This window comes from Nicotiana tabacum, chromosome 7 (genome assembly GCF_000715075.1).
Source record: "Nicotiana tabacum cultivar K326 chromosome 7, ASM71507v2, whole genome shotgun sequence".
NCBI lineage: Eukaryota > Viridiplantae > Streptophyta > Magnoliopsida > Solanales > Solanaceae > Nicotiana > Nicotiana tabacum.
Window position 1 is genome coordinate 113,544,996 of NC_134086.1, and position 16,070 is coordinate 113,561,065.

Genomic DNA, 16,070 nt, shown 5'->3' on the forward strand with positions numbered 1-16,070 from the left:
TTCTGACCAAACAGACTCAGGAAGAGGAAGTAAACAAAACAAAAGGAACAGAGTAAAAGGCAATGGAAAGAGATGATTCCTAATAAGAAAACTACAAAGTAGAAACTTATCAGATGTGGATACCAACTCTAATGACCATGACATGCATCTGTGGCCTAATCTGTCAAGCAATTCTGATGTTCAACTCTTGTTATACCCCTAAACCGTGAAACTAGGCTTCAATTCTCTGATTATCCAATTTGATTCACAATCTTTATTCGACTTGTAGTGCCCGAAGGGTTTTCACCATCAAGTCTCTCTCATTTTGTTCTTTTTCTCAACTCACCATTTCCTTATGGTGCCTGTGAAGGTTTTCACCAGTAAGACTCTCTCATTTTTAATTTCTCTCAGCTTTCCATCGCCTTATGGTGCCTGTGCAGATTTTCACCAATAAGACTCTCATTTTGTTCTTTCATTCTTATTTCCTCTGATTCTACAGATGGCAAGGCATCATCCATGGTAAAAACACCATATGCTCCTGGCATGTCTAGCTCGACACTCTCAAAGATTATTCGGGAGGTCTTTTTTGGACTGTAATGTGGCTTTTGGACAGGGTTAGAAAGAAAGGATATCATAAAGGCTCAAAATAACTAAGATAACAGGGTTTATTTGTTTACAACTTTTGGAATCCATTATAAAACTTTGCCCCAATTTCCAAAACAAGAGAATTTGATTCTTTTCTTTTTTTTTTCTTTTTCGTTGATGGCGTTACTAAGAAAGACTGCCCCACTTTCGACTTCGTGGGATTATAAAATATTTTATTTGGTATGACCGAACCGTAAGGCTGCCTACGTATCTTGTGGTAATAAGAATCAGGTCAAACGTTGTTCACAAGATTACTTTTGTTACTATTTTCCTTTTCTTTTTTCTTTTTTTTTATCTCTTTTTATCTCTTTTTCTTTTGGAATGAACTTTCTAAATTAAACCTATGGAGACATGAACTCTTCGTTTTTTTTTCATATGACTCCAACTTGATTCCAAAAGATGGAGGTTAAAGAAGTAAGTACATGTTCAAAACGGTATCAAATGGTATAAGTGTTTGGGTAGCTGAAAGATGGCCTCCCAATCTCTGAAAATGTCAAGTACAACACATGCAACTTGAAATGAAAATTAAAGATCATGCGCAATATTTCTTTTGCGGCTTCGGCATTGGTATTACTGATATGCCTTCCACTTTTCTTTAGCGCCTTGTCAAGTACAAAACCCTTGTTGGGTGATTCCCTTTTCACAATGGATATCCTCCGACGATTCGGAGAAAACTTTCCTGACTTTATTTTGTAACTTGAGATACACTTGAACTCAAAGTTGCCTGCTTCAAATCGTCCGGGATGCACTCTTCTTTAATGAATTCTTGTCACCCCATTAACTTTCCCAATTATCTGCCCCAGTTTCACATAGTTTGGGCTTCAAATGATCTCGAAATGCCTTTACTCATGAGCTTTGAGTGGGTATTCATTGTTGGGGATAGTGGATATGACAGGAGGGCAATTTTGGGGAAAGGTAATTGAAGGACGAGTGATGGAGTTACTAGGGTGGTTGGGAAAGCTGTGATAAGCGGGTGGATCTGGAGAGTATGAGGGATCATCTGGTACTATGACCGGAGTTTGGGTAAGGCTAGCATCTAGGAAGCTAGGTGGTGGAAGGGGTGGTGCCTTCTCAGTCATCCAGGCCTGATACATATCCGTCATGTGTTGTCTTAACATCCTTACCTCATATGCCAAATCGGTGTCCTGTTCAACCAATTTTTTGGGCACCCGTATCAACCAACTCAGTTCTGTTGTCGTCTGTCATTACTTTTCGACCTTATGTTGTAGAGAAGAGTTACCACTTTAAGAACCACAAACCAACCATCTTTCTGCTATGAAAATAATAAAAAGAAACAAAATGGGGTCATCCTGTTAGCGTTAGGGCATTTAATAGCAAAAATATCACATTGTGTGCAATGCACCTAGCAACAATTAACGGTTCTAGAATGACTTCGAGGGTCACAAGGTCACTTGGCATCATCCCAATTTTGTTCCCTTCAATCTTCTCTTTTCGTTTCTTTTCTAGCACTTGCTTGCTCATTTTCCTTCCCTTTTTTTTCTAACTATCACTCTTTTCTTTCCTCTCATTTCACACGTCCCATAATTGCACCTCTTTCTTTTTTTTTTCTTTTTCTTTTTTTCCTTTTTTTCCTTTTTTCTTTTAATAATAAAAAATGATTCGATCGAACCCTATGTAGGTTGCCTACGTATCATGACGTCGCATGAATCAGATCTTTGCGTAGCTCGGGAAGATCGGAAATAAAGTAAACAAATTAATGTTCTCATTTCTTATTTTTTACCTTAATGACTACTTTGATGAGAAAAGAGAAATAAAAGAAGTAAACCCTTTTTTTTGAATTTTCTAGACTTAATGTTCTATAACCTATTCTAAACTCAATCTTAAACAAGCATGTTTTTTTCTTTCTTTTTTTCCTTTTTGAAACAAATACTCTATGGAAAATTATCAAGGAAAAAACCCTAGAATAGAAAAATATTTTTTGATTCTTTATTTTTTGGAAGGAAATCTAAAGAATAAACCAAAGAAAAATATTTTGAATTTTCATTTGATATCCCTGAAGAAAGATTTCGAAACAAGAAATGAACAAGATAAAAAATATTTTTGGATTTCAATTTGAATACCTAAGGGAGAAACTCTACAAATAAACCAAAGATAAAGAATGTTGTTTTTTCTGCTATGTACAAGGTCCTAAAGTTCTAGTGAAAATAAAAGAATTTTTTTTTCATTAATTTCGCAAAGAAGAACCTCAAAAGAAAATCTTTTTGGATTTTTGGGAATTAATATCTTAAAGAAAACTTTTAAAGAGGTACTAAAAGAAAATTCTTTTTTTTTTTGAATATTTAGTGTTATTGTACTAAAAAGAAATATAAAAGCAATTTTTATTTTGAGTTCTAGATATTAATTTCCTAAGGAAAACCACAAAAGATTTTTTTTTGAACTTCTAGAGTTAGTATTCTGAAGAAAACATCTAACAGAAATATAAAAACTCAAAATCTTTTTTTTTGGGTTTTTGATTTATTACACACTTTTTCAAATGCAAAACAGAAAGTACAATAATAATAAAAAACTCGACATTACTATACAAAACTAGAAGGTAAAATACGACATAAAAAGAAAAACTCAAAATATAAAAAAGAAAAGAAAATCTCCTTTTAATCCACTCCTGAATGAGCAATCCAGACTAAATGGTCCTGGGGCTTTGTCATGCTCAAACTCCGGTAAGTAGATCCACACCTGTATGAAAAAATTTTAACCAACACTATGTGAGATAATAACATTCCCTACTAGACACATGCAAGACATGGTTGCAACTATTTTACTAAAATTAACCTATGTGGCTAAAAATGCAAGACTTGGCTAAGACCCTGTGAAGCCAAGGACCTAAACTCACTAGGAAGACCGGACCCTATGTGGGTTGCCTACGGATCACGCCCCGAGAGACGAGAATCAGGTATGCGTAGTTCGGGCAGATTGGATTTTTCATTTTCATTCATTTTTTTGGTTTTCTTGAAAAAATGTGATAGAAAATTATAACTGGGCCCCACTTGCTTCATTTTTATACTTCAACCTCTTTTCTTTCTCATTTTTTCTTTTTCTATTTGTCGTCAACTATCATTGATCCACCAAATGACCCTTTTACCCTTGAAGAAATGCAACATGTAGCACATAGGATGCATCAAGATGGTCTGTTATTTTGGGTACACCTGTCCTAGACGGACTCAACCCTTGTGTTGAGTCCCCAAAGTCAAATGCACATGATGCGACCAAACGTTCCTACTAAGGATCGGGCATGAGGATGAGTTATACTAAATTTAAAACCTGGGTATATTGTTCTAGACTTGGTGTACCCTAGCGGACAACTCGAGCTGAGGAGGGGGCTACGTACTGGGAACCAAAGGGCCATCTGGCTTTGTAACTTGTCCGAGCCTCTTTCTAATTTAAGGTATGATACTAACAGAAGAGGAGTCACGCTAGCGTGCACATCCCTGGAGACGAGAAGAGTAGGGTTTCGTAGCAGTTTATATACAATTTAGATAATATCAAAGCGGTAAAACGCAACATTTAGCACATTATGCCCAAACATGTAATTAAAACCAGATAATAAATAAAAGCCAAATATAACAATTATTCTAAGCTCGAATTCTTGAACCCTGAACCAAAGATTCTGGGTTCGATCTCCAGCAGAGTCACCAGAGCTGTCACACCTCCTTTTTCCTAAACCCGAGAGGGGTATAAGAGAGTTTTTTTTAATTTAAGTGACAATCGAAACAAGATTATTTTTAAGTTCAGAGTCGCCACTTGGGATAGTTTATTGGTGTCCCAAGTCACCGGTTCAAATCCCGAATAGAGGAAAGATAGACTCTGTTTTACAGTCCGCGAACACAGAAATTCGGGTAAGGAATTCTGTTAATCCGGGAGAAGGTATTAGGCATTCCCGGATTCCGTGGTTCAAGCACGGTCGCTCAACTGTTATAATTGGCCTATTATCTGATTTTAATACACTTTAAACCTATGCATTTTGCTTTGAAACCGCTTTTATTTATTATTTTTAGGAGGAAGATTCAACGTCATCTAAAATACGTCTTGAACCACGTCACATAAATGCACCCGCGATCCACAATACATTTTATCTAACGTTGTTGAGATTGGATTTGGGTCACATAAATGCACACCCGAGTTAGGAAGGTAATTTTAAAGTAGCGCGCCTAAAGCAACTACGCACTACCAAATTTGTGAGGGCCATGAAAAATTCAACTAATGGCACACCTCGATTTCTAAAGAGTTTTTATTTTTCTAAGTTAAGATTATTGTAAGGTTACGAAGGATATGGAATTATTGTGGAAGAAATGAGTGATTTTAGCTATTATGAATTTATTTTAAAATATACTTAAAACTAAAGTTATTGTTACAACCCAACAATTCACGCCTATATCTTCCTACTAATTGAAATACATTGTCAAAGCAAAATACTTATTTTAGTAAAAAAAACTTTTAGCAGGAGAAATGATTCACTGCTTAGAAGAACAGATGCAAATATCATATAAACTAAATAAATTTTAACGACACGCCCGAACATGAAATAAACCAAACGAAAAGGATTTCCACGGCAAACCAATTAGCATTCTTCATTTTTATAGTTTTGGGGTTAAAAAAAATTAAGCGCTTACAATCCTTAACAATAAAGTTAACGGAACACATAATATTCCACCACACAATGCAACAAAAATTTACCAACACAAACAATCCAAAAGACAACCATAAAAGATTAAGAAATTTAACCAAGCATGATCTTCCGAGCAAAATGGTAAAGAAGAAAACAACGTACCATTGAAATCTTTTAATATATTAAAGATCTTCCAACTGGTTTACAAGAAGAACGCGACCTGTAGTTGAACATGAGTAGACCGTAAGCCGAAGACCACGATGGAACCTCGATTCTACTCGGAAACCTCAAACTACGACCTCAAACGACATCAACACCTCAATTTCGATACAACTCGACAGAAACAAATTTCAGCAGTTTCGACGACTATCGCCTGTTTTATGTTCGTTCGACGTCGATGGTGCGACTCTGGCAAAACAAAGAAGTAGAGGGGAAAGAAAGGTCAGAAACAATGACTAAGCACAAGAGTGACAGCATAGCCATCGCCGATCATCACCTCCGGTAGCGGCATCCATGGAAATGGTAAGAGTTGGCCGATTTCCGGCAACAACAGCTAAGAAGCTTGAAAGTCTGGTGTGTCGCTGATTTCTGGCATTCTTTGTGTGTGTGTACATTTATATGGGTGTGTGTTGTTTTGGGTGCTCAAGGTTTGAAGATGCTGAAGATGGTGAAGAACGATGGGGGAGGTCGTGTATCTGATTCTCTCAAGAAGAAGCAGGACGATCGGAAAGGATACTTCTAAAACGGCGGATGATTCTTTTTAATCCCCTTTTAGAGTCTAGGTATAGGGTGTATATATTGTGTATTTTTTGCTCTTAGGTCCTTAGGGGCTTTTTATTTATTTTTTGTTCCCAAAAAGAGTCTAGAAGGGCCCCTAGGGTTAGCTTGATGGGTATTGGGTAATGAACTTAATGGGCTAATCTGAATTGGGTCAAAAATTGGGCTGTAAAACTCCTACAATTGTGGTCTAACACCTTAGTTAACTCCATTTAATGAAAGATAAAAAATACTACACAATGCAAAAACTAATTTTAATAAATTACTAAACTACGAAATTATATTTTTTTGGAAAAAAATAGGGTACTATTTTTGTATTTATTTATTTAAATTTATGAAAGATACGTGAACTAACATATTTTTGTAATTTTTATTTTTTGTGATGAAATAAAGTAAAAGAGTCAAAATTGGTTGAAATAAAGGTATTAGGCCTAAACTAAATATTTACATGCTAAAATATAAAAAATCTTGGGGAGGGTCAAAAATCACATGTCTACAGTGATTCCACTCAAACTTTACTGCCTGATGTAGTGTTGATGCTACAGCCCCAGCGACATGGATCCACGTCCATCCCAATAGCAAGTTGTAATATGCCGGCACATCTATTACTTGGAAATCGACATCGAACCAAGTAGGCCCCATTTGCAAGCACAAACTAATTTCCCTAATAGTGGACCTTTGGGAACCGTCGAAAGCTTTGACGTTGATGGCCCCGTCCTTGATCTCATGCAGCCCCTTTCCCAATGTTCTAAGTGTTACCAACGGACAAATATTAAGGCTGGACCCTCCATCAATCAGGATCCTAGTGATAAAATAATCTTCGCATTGTACGGTGATGTGCAACGCTTTGTTGTGACTCAACCCTTCTGGTGGCAGCTCATTTTCATGAAAAGTGATCTTGTGACTTTCCAATACCTGCCCTACCATGTTTGCCATTTCTCCTCCAGTGATGTTGCTTGGTACATATGCCTCACTTAGCACCTTCAACATGGCATTCTTATGTGCATCAGAACTTTGCAGCAAAATTAAGATAGAAATCTGTGCCGGTATTTTGTTCAGCTGATTAATGACTGAGTATTCCTTGGCTTGTATCTTTCTCCAGAGATCATCGAGCCCGGTTTCAGTGATGGTAGGCCGACCAGAGGCCTGCTTACTCAACTCAGCTAAATGCTCCGGAGTATAAACCCTGCCGGTTCTTGTCATACCTTGTGCCGCAGCTGTTTCCCCGAACTTGGCTTTCCCTTTCCTTCTCACCTCGGCTGTGTAATCCCAAGGTATGGCATTTGTATGGAACGGTGTTACGGCCGACATTGCTACTGGAATGGGCACCTTTACTCTGAGCGGAGCATGTATTTTGGAGGGTAGAACCGCAACTTCAAACGGTGCGGGTGCGTTTGCTGGAGACCCAAACTCGACCTCAATTGGTGTTGGCATCTTTGCAGGGGGTGGTGCTTTAAACTCAAGTGGTACAGACATGTTTACCTCGGCATCCCCAGAAGGCTGAGTCTGGACTACAATTGGATTAAGGGTAACTATTGGCTTTTTTGGTTCATCACTTTATGTGATTAAACCGATCGATCCTTTGGTATCCCAATTATCCTCTATTTCAATCATGTGAACACCTCCACCCTTGTGGTCCGTCAGAGGGTTGTTGCGGACATTCGGAGTAGGCTCTTTTGCCACAATGATCTTGTTATCAATCAAAGTCTGGATCTTGTCTTTCAGAGAGCGACATTCATCAATGGTATGCCCTTTCATGCCGGAATGGTATGCACATGATTTATTTAGATTGACCCATTGAGAAGGTTTTTCAGGGGTTATAGTAGGGATAAAGGTGACATAACCAACAGCTTTGAGCCTTTCTTACAGCTGGTCAATTGGCTCAGCAATGGCGGTATACTGTTTGGGGGGTCTGCGGTCGAAATTTGGTCGAGGTCTAGGAAAGTTTTGACGTGTGGGAGGTGATTGATAGTGGGATGACTGAGCATTATAGGCTTGGTAGACATGTGCGGGTTGGGAATATCTGGGTGAAGCAGGTTGATATGTAGGAGGTGGGGGTGATTGGTAAGTAGGCGGTGGAGTTTGGTAAGAGGGTGAGGGTGCTTGGTAATTCGGGGTAGGTTGATATGTGAGTGGAGGTATCAGATAGGCTTGGTATTTGATAGGGGATTTGGCTCTTTGTGTAACCATTACGACACCTACGTCCCTTTTCTTGGACGTACCACTAGACTGTAAAGCCTTATTGGTAGCTTGCAAAGCTTCAAAGTTTGTAACCATACCACTTTTGATGCCTTCCTCAATCCTTTCCCCTAGCTTGATGGTGTCAGAAAATTTCTGGCTCTCAATCAACATCAGCCTTTCATAGTACTGCGGGTCTTGAGCCCGGACGAAAAACTTGTTCATTTGTTCTTCTTATAAAGTCGGTTTGACCTTAGCGGCTCCTGATCTCCAACGAGTAGCGTACTTGCGGAATGTTTCCGTGGGCTTTTTTCTTTAAATTCTGGATGTAGAACAAATCTGGCGCATTTTTTGTGTTGAACCTGAACCTGTCCATAAAGTCAGATGCCATACTCACCCAGTTAGACCATTTCTTCAGTTCTTGGCTAATGTACCAAGACAGAGCATCTCCTCTCAGACTCCTCATGAAAAGCTTCATGCGAATCCTTTCGTCCTTTCCTACTCCGACTAGCTTGTCGCAGTATGTTCTCAAGTCGACTCTCGGATCCCCTGTACCATCAAACATCTCGAACTTAGGAGGTTTGTACCCCTCGGGCAGTTCGACATCCGGTTGTATGCAAAGATCTTCGTAGTTCAACCCTACAATCCCCTTACTTCCTTCGACACCCTGAATTCGACTAGTTAATTTCTTGAGTTCCGCAGCCAGGTTCCTGATGAGTGAGTCTTTATCATCAGACTCGGGTGTGCTTGAGATGAGTTGGGTGGAGTGTGGTATGGTTTCCACATAGATGGGGGTGTTATGGTGGGCGTGGAAATGGTCATTTGTGGAATTCAAAGGTTTAGGGATGAGTAGTGGAGTATTATTGGATGTGTGGCAAGTATTGCAGGGTGGTGAGGAGCGGCGTGGTTTTGGGATGTTTTGTGGAGGCGTGGGGTTCTGAGCGTTTAGAAAATTGATATCTGGAGTGGTGAGGGAAAATAACAAGTTTGCCAGATTTCGAACCTGATCAAGTTCCTCCTGAAATTTCAACAGTTTCTGCTCGAGTTGGGACGCACTTTCTTTGGAGACCTGAGCACCATGAGTGACCTCTAACCGTTCAGTTGAGTTTTCCTTTCTGGTGTTGTTCAAATCTTCCATCTTTTCTTTGTTCCTGCTTCTGATAGGACTAGGAGGAGGAGTAGGTGGAGGGCCCTTTGATCTTGTGGAATATGATAACGATGCCAGAGTGCACGAACTAACTTTTGGGGAGGGGAATAAAAATGAAAAATAAAACAAAAGGTAACAAGTTAGTGAGGATTATAAGGAAAAGATGTTGCGATATTTAAACACATAGTGCAAGAATGTAAATCGTGTCCTAATTTAGGAGCCTCGTTGTGCCCAAGGTAGGCCTAGCGACAAATTGATTTGGAGAACTTAGAATGCTAAATGCCTTATTTTATTGATAAAAGTAGACAAATCCCAAAACGACACTAAATAACAAGGAATAAAATGTCACTAGTGGCCATTGGCCTTATTACATTTCAAAAAGAAAAGATTCCTATCTATTTGGTCCCAGAAGGGCCTTCCCCAGACTTAGCATCTTTGGCTCCATCGAACAACTTCACCAGATCATGAAGTCCCAGCAGCAGGTAGGCTCTGACCAGGTGTCCACCCTCGTTTCCTTTAACATTCTGGCAGTCCTCGACCCTCTTAAGAAACTTTCTTTCCAGCTCCACTAAACCTCATTCCAAGTATCCCAGTTGCTTGTTGGCACTGACAACCATGTCTTTCCACTCTTCAGTCAGTTTTTGGTGGGCTTATTGAATCTCACGGTGCTCGCTTTCACATTCCCGAATCCTCTCGCGCAGTTGGTTGTATTTGACATGTGCTTCAGCCCTTTCATCGATGATTCTGTGGCCTCGAACAAACCTGGGTTGGCCCAGACCATTGTGATTATCCTCCAGCCAGCCTGAATAGTATGGGGTGCAGCCGACATGGTATCTGTCCGGCTCGATGCTATCTCTTCCTAGAACGAGTTTACAGTGCCACATATGCTGAGCTTGGCATTTGTAAGGGCTATCATCGTCCTGGAAGTCAGCCCTAAGTGACTCATCTTGTCGACCCTTGGTATAACCTGCTTCCTGCCAGCCTGTCTTATACCTCGGAGAGGGACATAACGGTAGGTTCCTCTCAAACCGATCAGTATCAGAAATGGTGTGTCCCTGGATCGGGCGATGAACTCTTCAGTAGGGAACCACTCGAACATCCATTGTATTTAATCCTCAGTTAGATTTTCAAAGAGCTCCACCCACCCCTTGGCATCTTCTGGTTGAGCAAACATGTTGGGCATGTAGTTCATTCGCCTTGGTTGACGGAAGGCTATATGATCGTCCCAGTCTCTACGCTGAATCTCTTGCCAATATTCACCCCTTTGAAGATGATCCATGAGCCAGAGCTGGAGTAGCAAGTTGCAGCCTTCGAAGTGTTTGGCTCATTGTTGACACTTTTCCAAGGCTCGGTATATCTCTGCGATGATCATGGGCACTATGCTAAATGGTTGTCCACCAATTCCCTCCACCAAAGTTTTGGTGACCATGGCTAGCCTGGTATGGATCCTTGCTTTCTTCATTGGAAACACTATCATCCCCAAGAAGCAGAACATGAAGACAAAGACCCTTCGGTGAATATTCCCCAATGATGTAAGGGCGAACTCATCCAGATAAGTACGGTAGGATTTGCTGTGATCGTACCTCTCGTACAAATAATCAAAGGGAATGTAGTACTCTTTCAAACATGTTAAGTCTGGATTCTTCTTTAGGCCCAGCATTTTGAGAAAACCTCTACCCTTGCGAGTTTCCGGCATTAACAAACTCGGAGTCTCCTATGGTATACCAGCCAATCCTCCTATTTCCTCTAGCAGGGGTGTCATCTCAATCTCCCCGAAGCGAAACACAGTCCTATCACAATCCCATAACAGAGTAGCAGCTTCTATGATTTTGTTGTTGGGTTGGACCTCCAGGAGGGAAGGTAGATTTCCTAGGTATTTCTGGACAAGAGTCTGATCATTGGAATGAAGATCCTCCCACCAGCTTAGCACCTTGGGTGGATGTTAGTGACCATGCCAAATTTGGGGACTTCGTGCCTCATGTTTCTGCAAGGCAAAAGGGTTATGCCCTTACCACCGCCAGATTCGACTATTAAATACCAATAATTGGCATAAGACATTTAGTTCTCCAAATAAATACACAAGACGTGGTAGTGTCCGTTTGGGTTTTGGGAAAACCTAGTGGACTTTGGACAAGTCTATCTTAAAGAGACATTATACAGACCACATAATTGATTCAGCTAGGTTTGACCATAATACACGCACAATTAAACAGAGTAAGGTTTCTATGGGGTTTTTAGACCTTTAGCGGACAACTCAAGAGGGAAAGGCATGGAACCGTCGACTACACCATTGATCGACTGGTTTTACCGCAAATATGCCTTTGCTAGATTTAAAGGGTGATAATATCGAAAGAGCGCAACCACTCATTATAAGCGTTGCTATAGTATTTCTTTGGCACGAGTGGATTATGATGTTGAAAACATACTTATGCAATAATTAAAACAAGTTGTCACGTATTTGCACGTTATGAAGTAATTACAACAATTCTTCATAATTTAAAGCAGTAATAAAGGAAAGCAGTAAAAGAAATAAAGGAAAGAAACAAAAGACAAGCCAGTTTTGTAATAGGAGAGGGAATTAAATACTTAAAGGCATTAAGCAAATAAAGACATATAGAGAAGCGCAAAGTCACAATAATAGCCTGAAATGGTAAAAGCCTAAAAGAAATCCCTAGCAGAGTCGCCATCCTGTCGCGCCCCCTTTTTTTTGCGAAATCGGGTTTATGACATTTGGGAGGACAACTCGTTCCCTTTCGGAAATTTGGGTTTTAGATTGAAGAGTCTCCACCTAATGATTTAAGTGGTTTAGGACACTAAGAAGGGTTTGATTTGAGCAACCAGAGATTGGGTAAGGGTTTGAAGTTATCCCAAGGGGAAGGTGTTAGGCACCCCTCAGGATCCACTAGTGTGGTTCCCGGCTAGATTATTGTTGTGACTTTAGGTAGAAATAACACGTAGGCAAATAAGAACTTCAAACAAGAGGGGATTTTCACGTAATGGTTACAAAATAGGTGAAGTTAAAAGAACTAAAAGAAAAGCTGTTTGATTTTTTTAAAGAAAATAGTTTGAAATTTGAGAATAAACAACGAAATAAATAAAGGAAAAGGGGTCCTAGGTTTGTAAATAATATGGATCACCCCACACAACATTCGGTAATCACTCCTCAATGAGGGGCTACACGAGATGTTATTGCATGGTCATCATATACATATCTACCCTTTTCCACCCCGTTGAGGTATTAAAGCGCGGAATGGTCTCGTTTACTTATTGTATGCTATTACTCGCCCCAATCCTATCAGTACCGGAGGCATTTGGGACTATTAATCCTAAAGGGGAGGGATATTGGGCTTACTTGTGGTTTCAAAAGGTAAAAATACTAAGGCGACAAACAAAACATATATGGCGAGTATGGGGAAGCACATAAACAAATGAAAAGGTTCAAACAGACCTCCTTTAAGCATAGAAAAGTAAGTAGTTAGCATGACTTACACATTCTGTTTAGGGTCTGATTAAACTTAAAGGATCGAGGCAGACTAATTTATTACATAGTTCAGATAAGAAGCCCGAATCAGGCCTACCTGCTGGTTGTAGCATATAAAATATGATTCAGTTTATAAACTTTCACCCTATGCCTTGACTAAGTGTTAGACGAAGACCTTATAGGCATGATATCTACTGATTCCAGAAACAATGAAGTAAACATGAATACATACTAATTTAAGAAAAAATTGTCTGTTATTAAAGAAAGGTGAGTTTTAGCTAAAGAGCATGCGTCATTGTTACTGGTTTTAGACTTATAAGCGAGTGAAACGGTTCAGATTCGATTAAAGCTCCTATATGCATGCTTTCTATGTGTTATCGATTTTGGACACTTTTATAAATATAGTAAAAAAATGCAGAAATCCTATAGGCATGACATATAGATGCTGAATTTCGTTTAAAGCCTATGAACATGATATCTAATTGCGGTTGATTATTTAAGACCTATAAACATGTTTGACTAATGAGTAATGCATATGCAAGATTCAGAAAGAACCTATAGGCAGCATATCTATATGATATGCAGAAATTCAGAAATTCCTATAGGCAGGATATCTATATGATATGCAAAAATTCAAAAATAATCTATATGAGAATGCAAGATTCCTATAGACATGGTATCTATACATGAGAATGCAGAAATTCTTAGAGACATGGTATCTATATGAGAATGCAAGAATTCATAAACTCCTATAGGCAGGTTATCTACCCCTTTTTACATACATAGTTACCCCTCCCTTTTCACTAGCCATCCCCGAGAGTTTTATTACAAGGTTATTACAGCTCAGAAAGAGTAAAGTAAAGAAAAAATACAATCAGAAAAAGTACAACCAAGGAGAGCCTGATTCAGACTTCCTGTCTGAAGTATAAACCAACTCCAAGAGATCTTATTTCAAAGCCTTTCTTCCATCTGGATGTGTCAGAGTTCCCTAAGAGCCTCATAAGAACTCCGGGGAGTGCTTACACCTAAATGTATCACCAGATTAAGCCATAGTGCAGTGTGGAAGGGCTAGCCCTTAGGTGTCCAAGTTCAGAGGGAACTCAAGGTCCCAAGTCAAGGCTCACAAGAGGGGGGCAGAACTTAGGAACTAAGAGGGAGTGCAAATGCAAAAGTAGAATTCTGAAAAGGGGAAAGGGGACGGGAAATAGTTTACATTAATACATATAGGGGTATAGGGAATGGGGAGGTGGTAAAGAGGCAAGGACAGGCTACTGGGCATACCCAGCAATAGGAAATGCTGGTACACCCATAAACCTGTTAGAACACATTGTTTAGAGGTTAGGATCCTCTAAGGGATCAAGTTCAATCCATAGACAATAACTTGCATATTGCCATGTTTTAAACTGTAACTCAAAGCACATTAAGGGAAATAGGGAGCGATGATTCATAGCAGAAACAAGCAGTAGGACATAAGCATACTAATCTAAATGTTAAATTCTACAAAAAGGAGTAAAGTAGACATGGATACAAAGACTGTAAATAAACACATTATTGTGGTGCTGAAGCTTAAATCAGGACATACCGGTTTCAAAGAAAATAAACAAAGAAAAGTAGTAGGTCTTGTAAACAGGCCACAATGCAGACAAGAAGAGAAAGTTATTGTGAGAGAGTATAAGTTTAGAAGGATTCTGATGTGTTTGTGAAAAAGGATCGTGCCTTTTATCGTGTGAAAATCATGTAGAAATAAGGTAAGAAAATAGTCAAGTAACTGATTGTCAATCAATTACACAAGACTTTTTTTAATTAAGGGATTCAGAGTCAAAACAGGTAAAAACCATTTAAGGAAAGAAATTGAATAAACATTTTGTGCAAAGCATGCAATTAAGGGCAAGTACATAAAAGGTTATTTAAGGACAAGGTTTTTAAATACACGGTTTGTGCAAGTAAGGTAAGCAAATCAATTAACAAGCAGTAAATCAAAAAGGTCTGAAATTTTGCATGAATGAACCGAGTCAGAAAAGATGAAGAAGGATTTTAACTTAGGCGGAGTCACAGAGAAAATCAGCAAAAAAATGGAAAGGAATCAATCAAGCCATATTCAGAAGGAATTTTGAACTAATTGCAAATTTGAAAACCATTTTAGAGGGAAATTCATCATATATAAGGAGCATACGAACATGTTAAGCATGAAAAAGACTGTGGTGTCATTGTAAAATCAGTAGAAGATCTAGTGCAGAAGAGTTTAGCAAGAGCTGGAATCATATGAAGAACAAATGTTTTGAAACTCACTTCAGAGATTCAAAATAGGTTCAGAGGTCTCAGAAAGAACTGAAACCTCTACCATGTTCCTCTCAGCAACTGAAACTCGTGAGAAACATGATAGAAAAGTAACATGTAGAGCATAGCGGAAGAATTCAAAGAAAATAGAGTAGAAGAAGCTAACACGAAACATAATGGAAAAGACTGATAAGATCAGTAGCAGAAACATGCTGAGAAGTTTTTAGAAGAAACTTAAACAGAACTTAGTAGAAGGAAAATAGTAAAACACTTAAGAACACAGTAGAAAAATATAGTAGGAGAAAATATCAGAACATGGTAGAAGAAAGTACCAGAACACAGCAGAAAAGCATACGAGAACATAGTATAGAAAAACACAGTAGGAGATGCATACAAGAATAGGATATAGAAAACATAGTAGAAGAAGCATATAAGAACAGGGTATAGAAACACAGTAGAAGAAGCATACAAAAACGTGGTAGAAGAAAAAAATATATAAGAACATAGTAGAGGCATATGCACACAAAAGAAAAAAGAAAGAAAGTCAGAGAAACACTTAAACATTTTTTCAGAAAACCCTAGATCGGAAAAGAAATGGTTCTAAAAGTAATTTTGAAAGAAAAGCCAGAGAAATCGTTTGAAAACTTAGGGAAAGCATAAATACACAACAAATCTAAAAGAATCAGAGAAAACCTCGAAGAGTTAGGGTTTCAGAGGAACCCCAGTAGTGAGAAAGGCTTTGAAGAGTCACCGATCTAAGTTGGAGAGGTCAAAATCAGGCTCGAACAACCATGGTACGCCGGAATAAGGCCGAAGATGGCCGTGGAACCTCGAATCGACAGAGGTCTGGGTACAAACCTTCAAGGTCAGCCTTGAATCTTCAGAGATCAGGTGTGTAAGAGCAACAAGAGGTCGGTGTAGGACCCTCATAGCCTTGGAAGCCATAGATTCCGGTGGCTTTT

General features: G+C 39.1%; 1 long non-coding RNA gene across 1 annotated transcript; it reads right to left on the reverse strand.

The window, feature by feature from the left end:
* Nucleotides 1–3,065: 3,065 nt before the first annotated feature.
* Nucleotides 3,066–6,016, reverse strand: LOC142161823 (uncharacterized). Its single transcript, XR_012693482.1, has 2 exons — nt 5,411–6,016; nt 3,066–3,318 (listed from the first exon to the last, which is right to left on the reverse strand). It is a non-coding gene; the product is annotated as an uncharacterized LOC142161823 (long non-coding RNA).
* Nucleotides 6,017–16,070: the final 10,054 nt, after the last annotated feature.